The sequence below is a fragment of the Meriones unguiculatus genome, chromosome 3 (assembly GCF_030254825.1).
Source record: "Meriones unguiculatus strain TT.TT164.6M chromosome 3, Bangor_MerUng_6.1, whole genome shotgun sequence".
In the NCBI taxonomy this organism is placed as follows: Eukaryota; Metazoa; Chordata; class Mammalia; order Rodentia; family Muridae; genus Meriones; species Meriones unguiculatus.
Genome location: NC_083351.1, coordinates 75,037,124 through 75,052,134, shown reverse-complemented (window position 1 = coordinate 75,052,134; position 15,011 = coordinate 75,037,124). Strand labels below are relative to the sequence as shown.

At 42.1% G+C, this 15,011-nt stretch overlaps 1 protein-coding gene and 1 long non-coding RNA gene across 2 annotated transcripts in view; one reads left to right on the top strand and one right to left on the bottom strand.

The window, feature by feature from the left end:
- LOC132653097 (uncharacterized) overlaps positions 1 to 12,127 on the bottom strand; it is a 103,239-nt gene extending 91,112 nt beyond the window's left edge. The window contains exons 1-2 of the long non-coding RNA XR_009590765.1: positions 12,050 to 12,127; positions 11,220 to 11,273 (exon numbers count right to left, since the gene is read on the bottom strand). This is a non-coding gene — a long non-coding RNA (uncharacterized LOC132653097). The remainder of the gene's footprint in view (positions 1 to 11,219; positions 11,274 to 12,049) is intronic.
- Exoc4 (exocyst complex component 4) overlaps positions 1 to 15,011 on the top strand; it is an 817,398-nt gene that overhangs the window by 798,806 nt on the left and 3,581 nt on the right. The window lies entirely within an intron of this gene.

Here is a 15,011-nt window from a genome sequence, read left to right as displayed (position 1 = left end):
AAGGTGTTTATCAGCTGAAGGAGTTCTCTGGTTGAATTTTTGGGGTCGCTCATGTATACTATCATATCATCTGCAAATAGTGACACTTTGACCTCTTCCTTTCCGATTTGTATCCCCTTGATCTCCTTTAGTTGTCTTATTGCTCTGGCTATGACTTCAAGTACTATGTTGAAGAGATATGGGGACAATGGGCAGCCTTGTCTTGTCCCTGATTTCAGTGGGATTGCTTTAAGTTTCTCTCCATTGAGTTTGATGTTAGCTATAGGCTTGCTGTATATTGCCTTTACTATCTTTAGGTATGTGCCTTGTATCCCTGATCTCTCCAAGACTTTAAACATGAATGGGTGTTGGACTTTGTCAAATGCTTTTTCGGCATCTAAGGAGATGATCATGTGGTTTTTCTCCTTCAGTTTGTTTATGTAGTGGATTACATTGATGGATTTCCGTATGTTGAACCACCCTTGCATGCCTGGGATGAAGCCTACTTGGTCATGGTGGATGATATCTTTGATATGTTCTTGGATTCAGTTTGCAAGTATTTTATTGAGTATTTTTGCGTCAATGTTCATAAGAGAGATAGGCCTGAAGTTCTCTTTTTTTGTTGGGTCTTTGTGTGGTTTAGGTATCAAGGTGACTGTGGCTTCATAGAATGAGTTTGGTAGTGTTCCTTCTGTTTCTATTTTGTGGAATAGCTTGAGGAGAATTGGAGTTAGCACTTCTTTGAAGGTCTTGTCGAATTCTGTGCTGAAGCCATCTGGTCCAGGGCTTTTTTTGGAGGGGAGACTGTTAATGACTGCTTCGATTTCCTTGGGAGATATAGGGCTATTCAGTCTTTCTACCTGATCTTGACTTAGTTTTGGTAGATGGAATCTTTCAAGAAAATTATCCATTTCATTTAGATTTTCAAATTTTGTGGCATATAGGCTTTTGTAGTATGACCTAATAATTGTTTGGATTTCCTCAGTGTCTGTGGTTATGTCCCCATTTTCATTTCTGATTTTGCTGATCTGGATAGTTTCTCTCTGCTTTTTAGTTAGTTTGGCTAACGGTTTGTCTATCTTATTGATTTTCTCAAAGAACCAGCTTTTTGTTTCATTGATTCTTTGGATAGTTTTATTTGTTTCTAATTGATTGATTTCAGCCCTGAGTTTGATTATTTCCAGCCGTCTGCTCCTCTTGGGTGTATCTGCTTCTTTTTTTTCTAGGTTTTTCAGTTGGGCCATTAAGTTGTTTGTATGTGATGTTACGAATTTCTTCTTGGAGGCACTTAGTGCTATAAATTTTCCTCTGAGCACTGCTTTCAATGTGTCCCATAAATTTGGGTATGTTGTGCCTTTCTTTTCATTGAATTCTAGGAAGTCTTTAATTTCTTTCTTTATTTCTTCCTTAACCCAGCTGTCATTGAGTAGTAAGTTGTTCAGTTTCCATGTGCGTGTCGGCTTTTTGTTGTTGATGTCTAGCTTTAGTCCATGGTGGTCAGATAGTATACAAGGGATTATTTCAATCCTTTTGTATCTGTTGAGGCTTGCTTTGTGACCCACTATATGGTCTATTTTGGAAAAGGTTCCATGCGGTGCTGAAAAGAAGGTGTACTCTTTTGAGTTTGGGTGAAACGATCTGTAGACGTCTATTAGGTCCATTTGATTTAGGGATTCTGTGAGTGCTTTTATTTCCCTATTTGGTGTCTGTCTAGTTGATCTGTCCCTTGGTGAGAGTGGAGCATTGAAGTCTCCAAGGGTTTTATCTTAAAATTATTTTTGGTCTTTGAAAACAAATTGGGTGTGTCCTAGGCCTAGAATTAAGCAGGTAAATAGAGGCATCCAATGTGCTTAAACTTCCTCACAGTTGCGCTCTTTCTATAGGAGGACTACAAAAGCTATATAAATTTTCTCCCATCAAAGGCCTGTTTCTTTATATATAGACTTAGGAGAGTCTACAAGAGATATGGTTATTCATCTTTTTGTGTAGAAAGTGTCTTTTATTTTAACTTGTCATTTGGTTCCTCAAAGAGTTACACCCCACCCCTGTGACCCTTAAATGTATTTTCCTGAGAAAAATCTTACTCTGCTATATTTTCTTTCCCTCCAGACACCCTATCCAAATTCTAATTCTAATTCTACCCCAAGACTCCATCATGCACTTTTGCTGTGAAACGATTCCTCAGTTACCAAGATTTCCAAAAGTTTCCAGAGATTCAGCAGAGACTTGAGAGGTATCTTAGTTAGGGTCACTATTGCTGTGATGAAACACTATGACCAAAGCAACTTAGAGAGAAAGGGTTTATTCAGCTTATGCTTCCACATCATTGTTTATCACCAAAGGAAGTCAAGACAGGAACTCAAACAGGACAGGAACGTGGAGGCAGGAGCTATTGCAGAGGCTATGGAGGGGTGCTGCTTACTGGCTTGCTTCCATGGCTTGCTCAGCCTGCTTTCTTATAGAACCTAAGACCACCAGCCATGGGATGGCACCATCCACAATAGGCTGGGCCCTCCTCCATCAGTTACTAATTTGAGGCCTTACAGCCTGATCTTTTGGAGGCATTTTCTCAATTGAGGCTCCCTCTTCTCTGATGACTCTTGCTTGTGTCAAGTTAATGTAAAACTAGCCTGTGCAAGAGGGTTTGGATTCTGACTAGCTGAAACCCTTACCTCTGTCCTCTAATTTATCCACTCTGTTAGTTATTTTTTGCTGCTCTGATAAAAATACTATGACCAAAAGCAACTTAGGAAAGAAAGAGATTATTTTGGCTTTCTGTTCCAGAGGGCTAGCTTCCATAGCAGGGACAGCAAGAAAGACTGGTCACATACTTCATCGGCACACTGGGAAACAGAGGGAGTAAACTGGAAGTGGGACAAGGGCATAAACTCTCAAATCCCACACCAAGCAGTGAACATCCTCCAGCAAGGCTCCACCTCTAAAACCTCCATCACCTCCCCAACACCACCACCAACCAGGAACCAAGTATTTAAATACGAGCCTTTGCGGGACATTTTCATTCTAATCACCACATCCACCAATTGAAGGTTAAAGCTTCTTCATGTGGTTGTCAGGGATATCTGAGGCCATAACCTCCTCATTTCTTCCCTGAGCAGTACAGCTGCTCCTCACACATATTTTAACAAGTTGAGAAGTTGGGTAGGCGAAACCTATGAGAAAAGCTATCCTTGTTTGCTCTGTTCTCACTGCAAGCTTTCTATGTCCTGCCTAGACACAGTCCAAGCATGTGTGGTGCCTTGGCCCAGACCAGTGCTATCTAATGAAAGATACTGATGACATAGTCCTGTATGTCATTCTCTGCTGAGGTGCCAGTACCCTTCTCTTTCTTGGAGATTGATTTTGTTGAGCTCTAAGTTTGAGGACTTAAGAGTTGTAAGGAAGCTTCTAGAAGGTTGAATATGATCTGACTGACAGAGAGAAACTGTGCCATCCGCAGTTGAGGTGTGTTCTCTTAGGAGCCCCACCCAAGCTGCAGCTGAAGAGTCCTCTTCTTTCTGAAGAGTCTCCCATCTTCTCTACTACAGGCTTGGCCCCCAGTTGCCTGGGCCTTGTAACCCGAAGCTGGACAGTCTCACCCACAGAAAAGTCAGAAAACTAAGTTTGTGAGTTCTCATAAGGTGAAATGTTTAGCCTTTTGTGGCAAGATTTTTTTTTCCTTTCTATATAGAAGTGTTAAAATACTTTCTTTATTAAGTTCTGAAAGTAATAAATCATAAATATTTTAATAATGTAGGCTAGCTAAAAAATTATCAGTCCTTAAGTTTGCCTCCTCACATCTCCTCTCACATACCAGGAAAGTCCTTTGTGTGACCCTCAGGTCCCTCACATCTGGCCCCAGATTCCTAGCCAGCCTCACTCTCCTCCTCCCTCTCCACCCCGTCATTATACTATGGTAGAAATGACGAGAAAGCCTGTGTTCTGCTTCTCTATAAATGCTTGTGCAACCTGATGATCCAGCCTGTGCTCTGGGCCACCTCAGCCCATGTTGCTATTTAATAAACTGTCCAAAGTCAGATAAACCCAGCTGCTGGTGACCTCAACCTGCTACACCAGGTCTCTAACTCCATATACACTAAAAAGTGTAAAAATATGTGTTAATATACGTTTTGATGAGAATGAGGCAGGAGAGAGGAAACGTCACTTATTTGTAGGCTGACATTTGAAACTGAACTAAATCTCTTTTAATTGCTTCCCCAATCCTTTGGCCCTTTGCTCCCATTTGATATTCTTTTCTGGGCTTCTTTTATATGGCTTATGGTACATGAAAAAGAACTGTGAAATTCATCAAAGAAAGGATTGCCATTGCTTCCTCACGCTGAAACTGGTCCTTGTTTTTATAGTCCTGGCTTCCCCCACCAGCCATAGCTAGACTGGTTCCCATGGCTGCTCTCACTTCCTTCCGACCTTTGAAAGCAGGAGGCTAGAATTTCCGCTGCCATGGTCATGTGGGCCTTTCTAAGATGGACCTCCTTTTGCTATGATTCATTCTAAAACCCCTAGCATCCACTGTGTTATTTCTTCTTCTTTGCTGTTGTTCACAGCCCTACCCAAGTTATAGCATTTCCCTTTCCACTGCTCACTTATCTTTCTGCACACTAATTAAGACATTAAAGGAGATCAGTGTAAAACCAGTGTCCTTAGTATTCACTAGATGCTTCCCTCTATAGAGTGGTTGACTTGCATTTATCATTACCCTTTGTTGGACTTTCTGCCTGTGTCCTGTCAGAGGTAGCCATTCAGCATAAATGCATTTTGCTGGTTACAATTTTTAGTCTTAGTGTATCAAGCAGTTTGCTGACAGCCAAATATGTATCACCCACAGTGGTCTTTTCACCCACCAAATCCACAGTTCCCACAGCTATCCATCACATTGTCAGAGTCTTTGGGTCTTTAATTAAGCCCTGCTGGATGCTGTACATACTTCCATTAACTCCCTCCTCTTTACTCCATTACTCTCCTAATTGACATCCATCCTGAGTCACATGTCTTGAATCTCAGGTGGCCCATTTTGTAGCTTTGGTTTATTTAGATTTTCGCTCTTCATAAATAACCTAAGCATTTAGTTAATACACCCTCAAGTGTTTGCTATTGGGACCTGCTGATTTGCATATGCTTACACTTCTCAAATCATCATGGATTTCAGAGGGGCTGGATTTCCTCTAACAATCTCTACCCCACCTGCGCGCGCGCGCGCGCGCGTGTGTGTGTGTGTGTGTGTGTGTGTGTGTGTGTGTGTTTTAGATAGTCTCATGAAAATCAGAACTACTGATCATTCTGCTTCTACCTCCTAAGTGGGTAATTACAGGTGTGTGTCACCACACCCAGCTGCCAACCTTTTCTTTTTGTTGTTTTTGTTATAGAGACCTTTCAATCATGAAATACATGGTCTTTGTTTCAACAAAGTGGATAAATCCCCTAACAATTTTGACAAGTATTCAGATTTCTAAATAGAAATGAAAGGCTGAGTGTCATGTGAGAGAGTCCAATAAACGCTGAGTAGCAGTGAGTGACAGTGGATTGCCGCAAACCATCCAATCACCCTCACTCTGCCTGTCTTGACAGTTGTGAGGTGGAATGGAATTTCCATAACTGTCATCTGCTATAATCAAGCCATTACCTCGGTCTCTTCAGCATGATGTCCTAATAAGAGTAGTTTCTGAGCAAAGCCATGAGATCCCATGCAATTCCATGGATTTTTCTTCCAAAACATGTTCCAATCATTCTTCTATTATTTTCCAAGTATCAATACATGAGGAATGGCCGGGACCAACAGGGAGACTGGCAAGCCCTGGCTTGGCTTGGTTTGGCTGAGCTTGACTACAAATGTAAACATTTGACTTCTGCCATGAATACCTTTGACTTAGGCCTAGACTAGACATTCTATTTGAAGAGCAAATAAAAGAAGCTTCTTGAAGCCAAGGACCATGCCTTCTATGTGATGTTGTTACTGTGGCGTTGCTGGACTCCTCAGCATTGGTAGCGAGGTCAGCTGTCCCTTTGAAGCAGCACTCTGCATTATCTATTGAAAAGTCAGTGCTTCAGTTGCTTTACTTAAAAATGAAAAGCCATAGAGCCTCGAAATTATTTTTCAGCTTACATAAGCAGTTACCTCCAAATTTCTAGTCTATGAAATATAGATAATATACAATTTAAGATTTTCTTATTAGTAAACAATTTGTATAGCTTGTGACTGCCAAAGGGCAATATGCTTATGTGCCTTTCTTCAGCCTGTGATATTAGATAAATTATTTTTTAAAATTGAAAACTTTCCAAAGTGCTATCTGATAAACTATTTTAATTGAAAATACTCTAAGCTGCTATTCAGTACAGCATAGCTCTCCTTAACCCAAGCTCACCTTTTGATAATCAAAAGAACATTTACAGAAATATGAGACAAACACAATTATGAAAGTAAAATGAAGGTCCTAAATAAAAAATCACAGAACAAGAGGTTAATTCTATTCACTCTTTCATATTTCATTATTTGATAACATCAGACAATGAATCCATCAGAATTGCTTTGGCAAGTGCAAACAAAACTGGTCCTGATCAATATTTATTAAAATCTTCAGAATGAGAGAAGGACTTGAGCTGACTTCTTAATGTAGTAAATAATTATTCATAAAAATGAGCTCTGACCAAACGCAGCGCGAGACCACAGAGACACTGTTTTAATTGTACTGAATTTAAAATGTAGATTGTCCACTAACTAGACAGGCACACTGGCACACACCTGTAATCCAGCACTTGGGGAGGCAGAGGCAGGTGGATCTCTGGGAGTTTAAGGGCAGCCTGGTCTACAAATCGAGTCCAGAACAGTCAAGGTTACTCAGAGAAACCCTGTCTCACAAAACAAAAACAAACAAACAATAAAACAAAGCAAAACAAAACAAAAATGTGATGTAGTGGAGAGTAGCATATGACTCCTTAAGTTTTTGGAGTAGGAATTTCAACCCTAGATATTTATAAATTTAGAATGTATTCCAAAAATGTAGTGAGGACAAAGTTGCTAGCAAAGAGTATGGGAAGGCATCCCCTCCCCATTTCAGTAACTGTAACAGGACTGCTCCCATCAAAATGCAACTGCATTTTCTGGGCTGCAGGTGCCCATCAGAAGTGCCGAGATGAGAACACTCCCAAAAGGAGGGAGCACAGCTGGCTTGGATTTTTAAAGTCTCCAGGAAAGACACCCCAGAACTGCAAAAGTGTGGTAGCTCCCAGAATAAGTCTGATGAGTAACTGCTTGCTCATCTGTCCCTCCTCCAGCTTTGGAGTGCATGGGGTCTTGTTCAGGTCTCACTCCCGGAAGTGCTCTGTCTGCCACTGAGCTGAATCCCTGATCATTTAAATATTGATGAATGGGGTGAAAAAAGAAAACGTGAATAAATGAGCTACCAAAAAGACAGAGCAAGCCTTGAGAACACCAAATTCCAAACTGAACCTACCTATGGATTATGTACTGTCACGAGCTGAGAGAATATGGGCAAAGTCTTTTCTAAAATCCATTCTGTAGCAGCCTGCCCAAAACAAAACCCAGTGTAATCTGTTGAGAGTATTAAAAACCATCTCAGCATAAAATACTCACGTAAACCTGTCATTAGCTGCCTGAAACTTATTTAGCTTTTCTCTACCTTTTCTCATTCCTGAAATGGAAATAACTTTGCTGCATTTCAAATTAAAATTTTCAATCATGTCTTTAATAAACTCTAAGCTCTTTGAAGGAGAAGACAAATAAGAACAATTACATTATATTTTAATACACTAATTTATTCTTCTGATACACAGGATTGTCATCTGCTTTATTATTGGTCTGGAAAGTATCTGGCCTAAGATTACACTTGTTTAGAGTGTTTGCAGATCAACTGCTAATGTGCTTCCTCACATTGCTTGGCAACAGTTAGCATCAGGAACCCTGACGGCAGCTCCATGATGTGAAAGGACTCATCAGGGGACTTTGTACTAGAGTAAAGTCCCAAACTGCCGCCCGTGCTTAAAGAGCACCTGCCAGAGCCTCTCATCTCAGGGTTTCACACGGAAGCAGATGTTCAGGGAGGTAACGGCACTGTCCAAAGGCACATAACCAGTCAAGATGGCATACAAGACAACCAGAACCTCTGCTTAGTGGTTGAGTGAGTCTCCCTGCTGTAGGTGCCCCTCAGTTATTTATGGGACAATTATTCGGCTTATGGATTAATCGGTTCCTTTTTCTTCTTTCTTCCTATTTCCATGTTTATTATATGTACCATTGAGGATTGAGGAGGCAGAGAAAACAAGCATTCAGTGTTTCGCCTGATATTTGTTTGCCCTATACTACTGGGTCTGTATTAAAGTGCTTGAAATACTCCAGTTGCAAGTTAAACACTCCTAACCTGAAATCTGAAACCTGCAGTGTTCTAAACTTCAGAACCTTTTGTGTACTAACCTGACACCACAAGTGGAAATGTTCACCTTTGACCTTGTTCAAGGAGTCAGTGCACCCTCACTAAAAAACTGCACAAAATTGCCTTCGCATAAGGTGTTGTAAGAGCCTGCTTTTCATTACTATAAGGAAATGCTTGCGACAGGTTACTATGAAAAACGAGAGCTTCATTTTGCAGGGTGCAATACACTGTGCCCACATCCTCTCATCACTGGTAAGGACTACCACAGATACCTCACTCACAGCAGGTGCCGTCAGCTCTTAAAGAGCCCAAATGCCCAGTGCTGCCATCTTGAGGACAAAGCCTTTTTATTTAATTTTTTCTTTTTAAATTTATTTATTTTTTTATTAATTATACTTTATTCACTTTGTATCCAAGTATAAAATTACAGTTTATTCACTCTAGTCCCTTTTCTCATCCCCTCCCAATCTCCCTCTCCCTCTCTCATCTCCTCCCTGCCCCTCCCCAGTCCACTGATAGGGGGACCTCCCCTTCCCTCTGACCCTAGCCTATTGTCTTCCTCTGCAGCCTGGTTCCCCCCTCAGGGGGAGGTGATCAAAGAGCCAGCCACTGAGTTCATGTCAGAGACAGTCCCTGTTCCCCTTACTAGGGAACCCACTTGGATACTGAACTGCCATGAGTTACATCTGTGCAGGGGTTCTAGGTATCTCCATGCATGGTCCTTGGTTGGAATATCAGTCTCAGAAGAGACCCTTGTGCCCAGATTTTTTGGTTCTATTGCTTTCCTTGTGGAGTTCCTGTCCCCTCCAGGTCTTTCTCTCTCTTTCTCTCTTTCTCTCTCTCTCTCTTTTATTAATTACAGTTTATTCACTTTGTATCCCACCTGTACCACTTTGGAAATCAATCTGGCGCTTTCTCAAGATCCAGCTATACCACTCCTAGGCATATATTCAAAATATGTTCAAGTATACAAGGACATTTGCTCAACCATGTTTGTAGCAGCTTTATTTGTAATATCCAGAAGCCTGAACCAACCCAGATGTCCCTCAGTTGAGGAATGGATACAGAAATTGTGGTACATTTACACAATGAAATACTACTTAGCAATTAAAAACAAGAAAATCATTAAATTTGCAGGCAAATGGTGGGAACTGGAAAAGATCATCCTGAGTGAGGTATCCCAGAAGCAGAAAGACACACACTGTATATACTCACTCATAAGTGGATATTAGACATATAATATAGGATAAATATACTAAAATCTATACACCTAAAGAAGCTAATGAAGAAGGAGGACTCTGGGTAAGATGCTCAATCCTCATTCACAAAGGCAAAGAGGATGGACATCAGAAGAGGGAGAAAACAGGGAACAGGACAGGAGCCTATCTACCCTGCAGGGTTTCAAAGCAGATGCTGAGACTTATAGCCAAACTTTGGACAGAGTGCAGGGAATATTATGAAAGAAGGGGGAGATAGTAAGACCTAGAATTCAGTGTCCAAGTGGGCTCCCTAGTAATGGGAACAGGGACTGTCTCTGACATGAACTAATTGGCCTGCTCTCTTATCACCTCCCCCTGAGTGGGGGGGCAGCCTTACCAGGCCACAGAGGAAGACAATGCAGACACTCCAGATGACACCTGATAGACTAGGATCAGAAGGAAGGGGAGGAGGACTCCCCTATCAGTGGACTGGGGGAGGGGCATGGGTGGAGAAGATGGAGAGATGGTGGGGTTGGGAGGGGAAGAGAGGGGGTGCTTATTTAAATTTTTTATATTTTTAAAATGTATTCACTTTACAACACAATCGTAGTCCCCTCCCTTGTCTCACACTGGTCCCACCCTCTCTCCCTCTTTTTTCCCTATCCTCTGCCCCTAGTCCTCAGAAAAGAGTAGCCCTCTTTTCCTACCAACTGATCGAAGCTTCTCAGGTCCCATCAGGACTGGCAGCATCCTCTTCCTCTGTGGCCTGGCAAGGCTGCCCCAAGACCATGGCAGAGACAGCACCTGCTCCCCTTACTTGGGAACCCACATGGAGACTGAGCTGCCAATTGGCTACATCTGAGCAAGAGGCTTAGGTCCTCTCCATGCATGGCCCTTGGTTGGTGCATCAGTCTCCACAGGACCCCCTGGGCCCAGATTTGTTGTCTCTTTTAGTGTTCTTTTGTAATTCCTTTCCCCTCCATGTCCTTCTATACCCCCATGAGTCTTCCATAAAACTCTCTGCTATCAAAATACCAATACAATTTTTTACAGACCATGAAAGAACAATTCTCAACTTCATACAGAAAAACAAAAAACCTAGAATAGCAAAAACAGTCCTGTACAATAAAAGATCTTCAGGAGGTATCTCCATTCCCGATCTCTAGATGTACTACAGAGCAATAGTAATAAAAACTGTATGATGCTGGCATAGAAACAGACTGGTTGATCAGTAGAATCAAATAGAAGACCCAAAAATAAACCCATACACCCACAGACATTTTTTTTTGACAAAGGAGCCAAAACCATACAATGGGAAAAAATAGCATCTTCAACAAATGGTGCTGATCTAACTGGATGTCTACATGTAGAAAAATGCATATAGACTCATACTTATCACCCTGCACAAAAGTTAAATCCAAGTGGACCCAAGACCTCAACAGAAAACCAGACACACTAAATCTATTAAAAGAAAAAGTGGAGAACCTTGAACTCATTATCACAGGAGATAGCTTCCCGAACAGAACACCAACAGCCCAGGCTCTAAGATCAACAATTAATAAATGGAACCTCATGAAACTGAAAAGCTTCTGTATAAAGCAAAGGACACTGACAATAGAACAAAACAAAGCCTTCTTACCCAGGAACCTTTGGAGAGATCCTCAGGCCTCATGGCCTGATGTTATCAATGTTCCTGCCATAACCAATGCATAGGAAACTTGTTAATTTAGACTTAAGTCCCTTTGTGAAGATATCTCACTAGTATGTGCATATAGTTCCTAAACTGAGATCACCTGAGGCAAAACATTTCTGGTTGTAAACATTTTGGAAAAGCAGTAGCCAACCTGCACACACAGTCGTAGCCAGTGTGCATGCGCTAGTCCAAGGACAGCTGGTACAGGCAGCGTTTCATGGGTCCCAGGAGTTCAACTCTGGTCACCAGGGCTGGCAGTGCGCACCTTTTTACCTCCCAAGCCATCTCACTATCATCACCTAAATATAAGTAGGGGAGCTCCAGTCACCACTATTAGATTCAGGTCAGCTTCTCATGCCAGGACCTCGTTCTGTGTGAGTTTGGCGTGTGAGTTTTATGTGAGGCGGATCTGTGTGAGCTCAAGGCCAGCCTGGAACTCACTATTATGTAATAACCTGTTAGGTTCATAGACCATCCTTATTGTTGCATTCAGGGATAGACACTGCAATCAATTCCATATCTTAGCTATTGTGAATACTGCTGCAATAAAGAAGAACGTGCAAGTATCTCGCTGTTGGAATGACTATTTCCTTTGGCGTGCTGGGTCATATGAGAGTTCTGTGTGCTTGTAAAGCTCTCTATCTCTACTGTCTTCCATAACAGCTGTACTGATTTCCATCCCCACCAACAAGCACCATACTGAAAACACATGATTATCCCCTCCTCCAGGAAGTAATAAATCAGAAAGGCAGCCAACTTTTAAAAATAATGCTTACCTCATCCATTACCACCTTGGGAAGACAAACAGGGAAAAATAAAGTAGGTAACAAAATGAAAAACTCCTGAGTTAAATGCCACCGTTTCTATTTGGAGCCCGACCTCCAGCTCCACAGAGGCTGCAACTGTGAGGTTTGTGTAAACAAAGTGTGACTGCCGCACTGCAGGCTCACTCCACTTCAGCCTAGCTCAGCAGGGTGAGTTCCTCTCGGAATTTTATTCAGTTACACAAAAGCATGGCCAAACGGAACTAGCTCTGCAGAAAGCATTTGCAGTTAACACTTGCTTTTTAGACTTTCATGGTTACCTTTGCTTGGGAGGAAGTATAAGTCTTAAAACCCTTTAGTTTAAGACCTGAGGCAAGTCATGTTCTACCACTGTGCTGCTCCCAGCATGAAGTGTGATACCTATTTCAGAAGGTTGAATACACAGATGTATCTACAAGTTAAATATTGTTTGATATTAGCACCATAATTATAGCTCCCAACACATAGCTATGTACATTAGCCATAGTTATGCACAAGTGCTTATCCATAGATTCTGCCTCCTATGTTGTAGCCAACCAAAGAGCAAAAGTATTCAGGAAAAATACCAGTGCAGAGTTTGTTCTCCTTATTCTCACAGCACAGTAGTGTAGCAGCCATCTGGAGTCTGTTCACGTTGTGCTCCGTAGCATACAAAATCTAAACAGGGTATTAAAGTGCATGGACGAGCCGGGCATGGCGGCACACACACTCAGCCCTAGCATTCAAGAGGTAGATCTGTGTGAGTCTGAGGCCAGCCTGGTCTACATAGTGAGTTCCAGGTCTGCCAGGGCTACATAATGCACAGGAGGACTGTGTAAGTTTTATGATAATACTACGTCGTTTTATATAGAGAATGTAGACTGGGGTACTGGCACTAACCCTCCAGACACTCGGGGGAGCTACTTAGAAATGAACCCTGAACTCTGAATCCCACCAAGTAAAACAAGGCAGGTGGGAACGGCATCCCTAGGGATTTAGGCCAGGCCCAGCAGGGCCTTGCTGTCTGTCTCCTGCACACAGACCTGCTATGAAGGGCTGTAGACACAGGAAAATTGCAGTGGCTGGAAGAGATGGCATTCTTCCCTCACTTTCCCTACAGGAAACCCAAAACCATTTACAGTAACCTCAGTCACAATGGAGACATGAAGTGAGCACACCGGAGAGGGAGGGGGACAGGTACGGACTAAAGCTCTTCCTGACCCTTGTGTTAAAAGGCTTGCAAAGAGAGGTCAGAAGACCCTAATGCTAAAAGCAAAAGGTTAAAGCAGTTTGTACACACACGTGCCTGACGGCTGGCACTGCAATGCAGAGTGGTTTCACAACAGAACCAGATGCCACGTAAATTCTTCCTCCGTAAGCCACTTTGGGTCATAATGTTTCAGAACAGAGTCAGAAAAGTCACAAATAACCTTGTCTACTCATAATACCAGAAGACACACAGCAAAGCAGCAAAGGGCAATAGGAACCATGGGAAGGCACATACTTGGTCATGAAATGTCCCAGTCACCAGGATGATACCATGCTCCAGTGGTCCTTAGAACAGACTTTCCAGTGCACAGCCAGCAGCTGGCCTCCCAGTGCTAAGGAGTCCTGGTAAAGAGACTGCTTCTGTATGTCCTGAGCTAGAAGACATGTAAAGCACATGTCTGCTCACCAATGCATGCAGTGCAGGCAGCCACGTACTGTGTGCTGTAAGCTGAGCTACCCTGGAAGCTATGACGGCTGTTGTAATGCTCGAAGATAAAAACCATGCTTTTATTTTCCTGAAGTCTCAGTATGTACCCATCGTTTATTTATTCCCATTGGGTTTGATTTCAATCTATCAGTGTTTATCATAGAAGCTCATTTTAATTGCATGGTTTGGGGCATTTTCCCACTTTCTCTTTAGGGCATCTTACAGCACCTTCCCACCACATGTCAGTTCTTCTGGCCATTTATTAGTCTTTACTACTGGGTAAGGTAGCTTTCTGAAAGATAAATGAATTTCACTCTGTCTTTAAATATTTATGTTTCTTTATGATCTAATATATCATCATGGTTATAGGGGAATTTTCCTCTGACTATAGAAAATGTGCCATCAGTTACCTGTCCATTTTGTTTAATAACTCAGCTTTGCAGTTTTGGTGCACTGCTCATCTGAGGCTCAGAACTCCTCCAGTCTCTCCATTGCCTTCAGAGTCATTCTGGGATGTATAAAGGTCATCAATACACAGAGGATATTGAAACATTAAGTACTTAAATGGTGTGCCCTTTGTCACTCATCGCACTAGACAGTCCAGGTCCAGTGTTCCAGGCATCTTTGTCTTTTTACTCCCAGCGTGGAATAGCAGGCTCTGTAGAAAACCAGCCAGTCTCCCTGGAAACAATTCATCAGACTTTTCAAAAGAAATCCAATTTCATCTGGGCTGATGGGCTCAGTGTTGCTTTTTAAGATAAATGATGAAAATATCAATATCATAATGCAGAGAACTCCAATTATTTTTGCTTAATCTCAGTGAAAACTATCACAAACCGTTTACCACTTCTGTAGCTCTTCTAGGTCTTAGGCATCTTGGAGGTGGGAGGGGGTTAGTAGCTGTTCTCTCCCAAAGACCCTGGTGTGGAACCTCTCACCGTTACAGTGCCAGGCTGTAAGCCTGCAGGCCTCCATATGCCTCCTGACACCCAGATAGTTCTGCATGAAACATTCTGAGGTTAGAAGGTCCAGGTTTCACGGAGCCCCAAGTTCCTACTCCATTTGGTAAGTCCAAATGTGTACATGTCTTCTTCTTGAGCGAAATAAGATGGATATTTTCATGAAGTTTCCTAAAACAGCTTTCTCTCACATGTGTGCATCTAAGGTAAACAGAACTAAGGTCCTTAAGAAACATAATATAGGTCCTTCATTCATAAAGTAAGGAAAGTGTCAGCGAGGAAGCTAATGTGTGTCATGGGG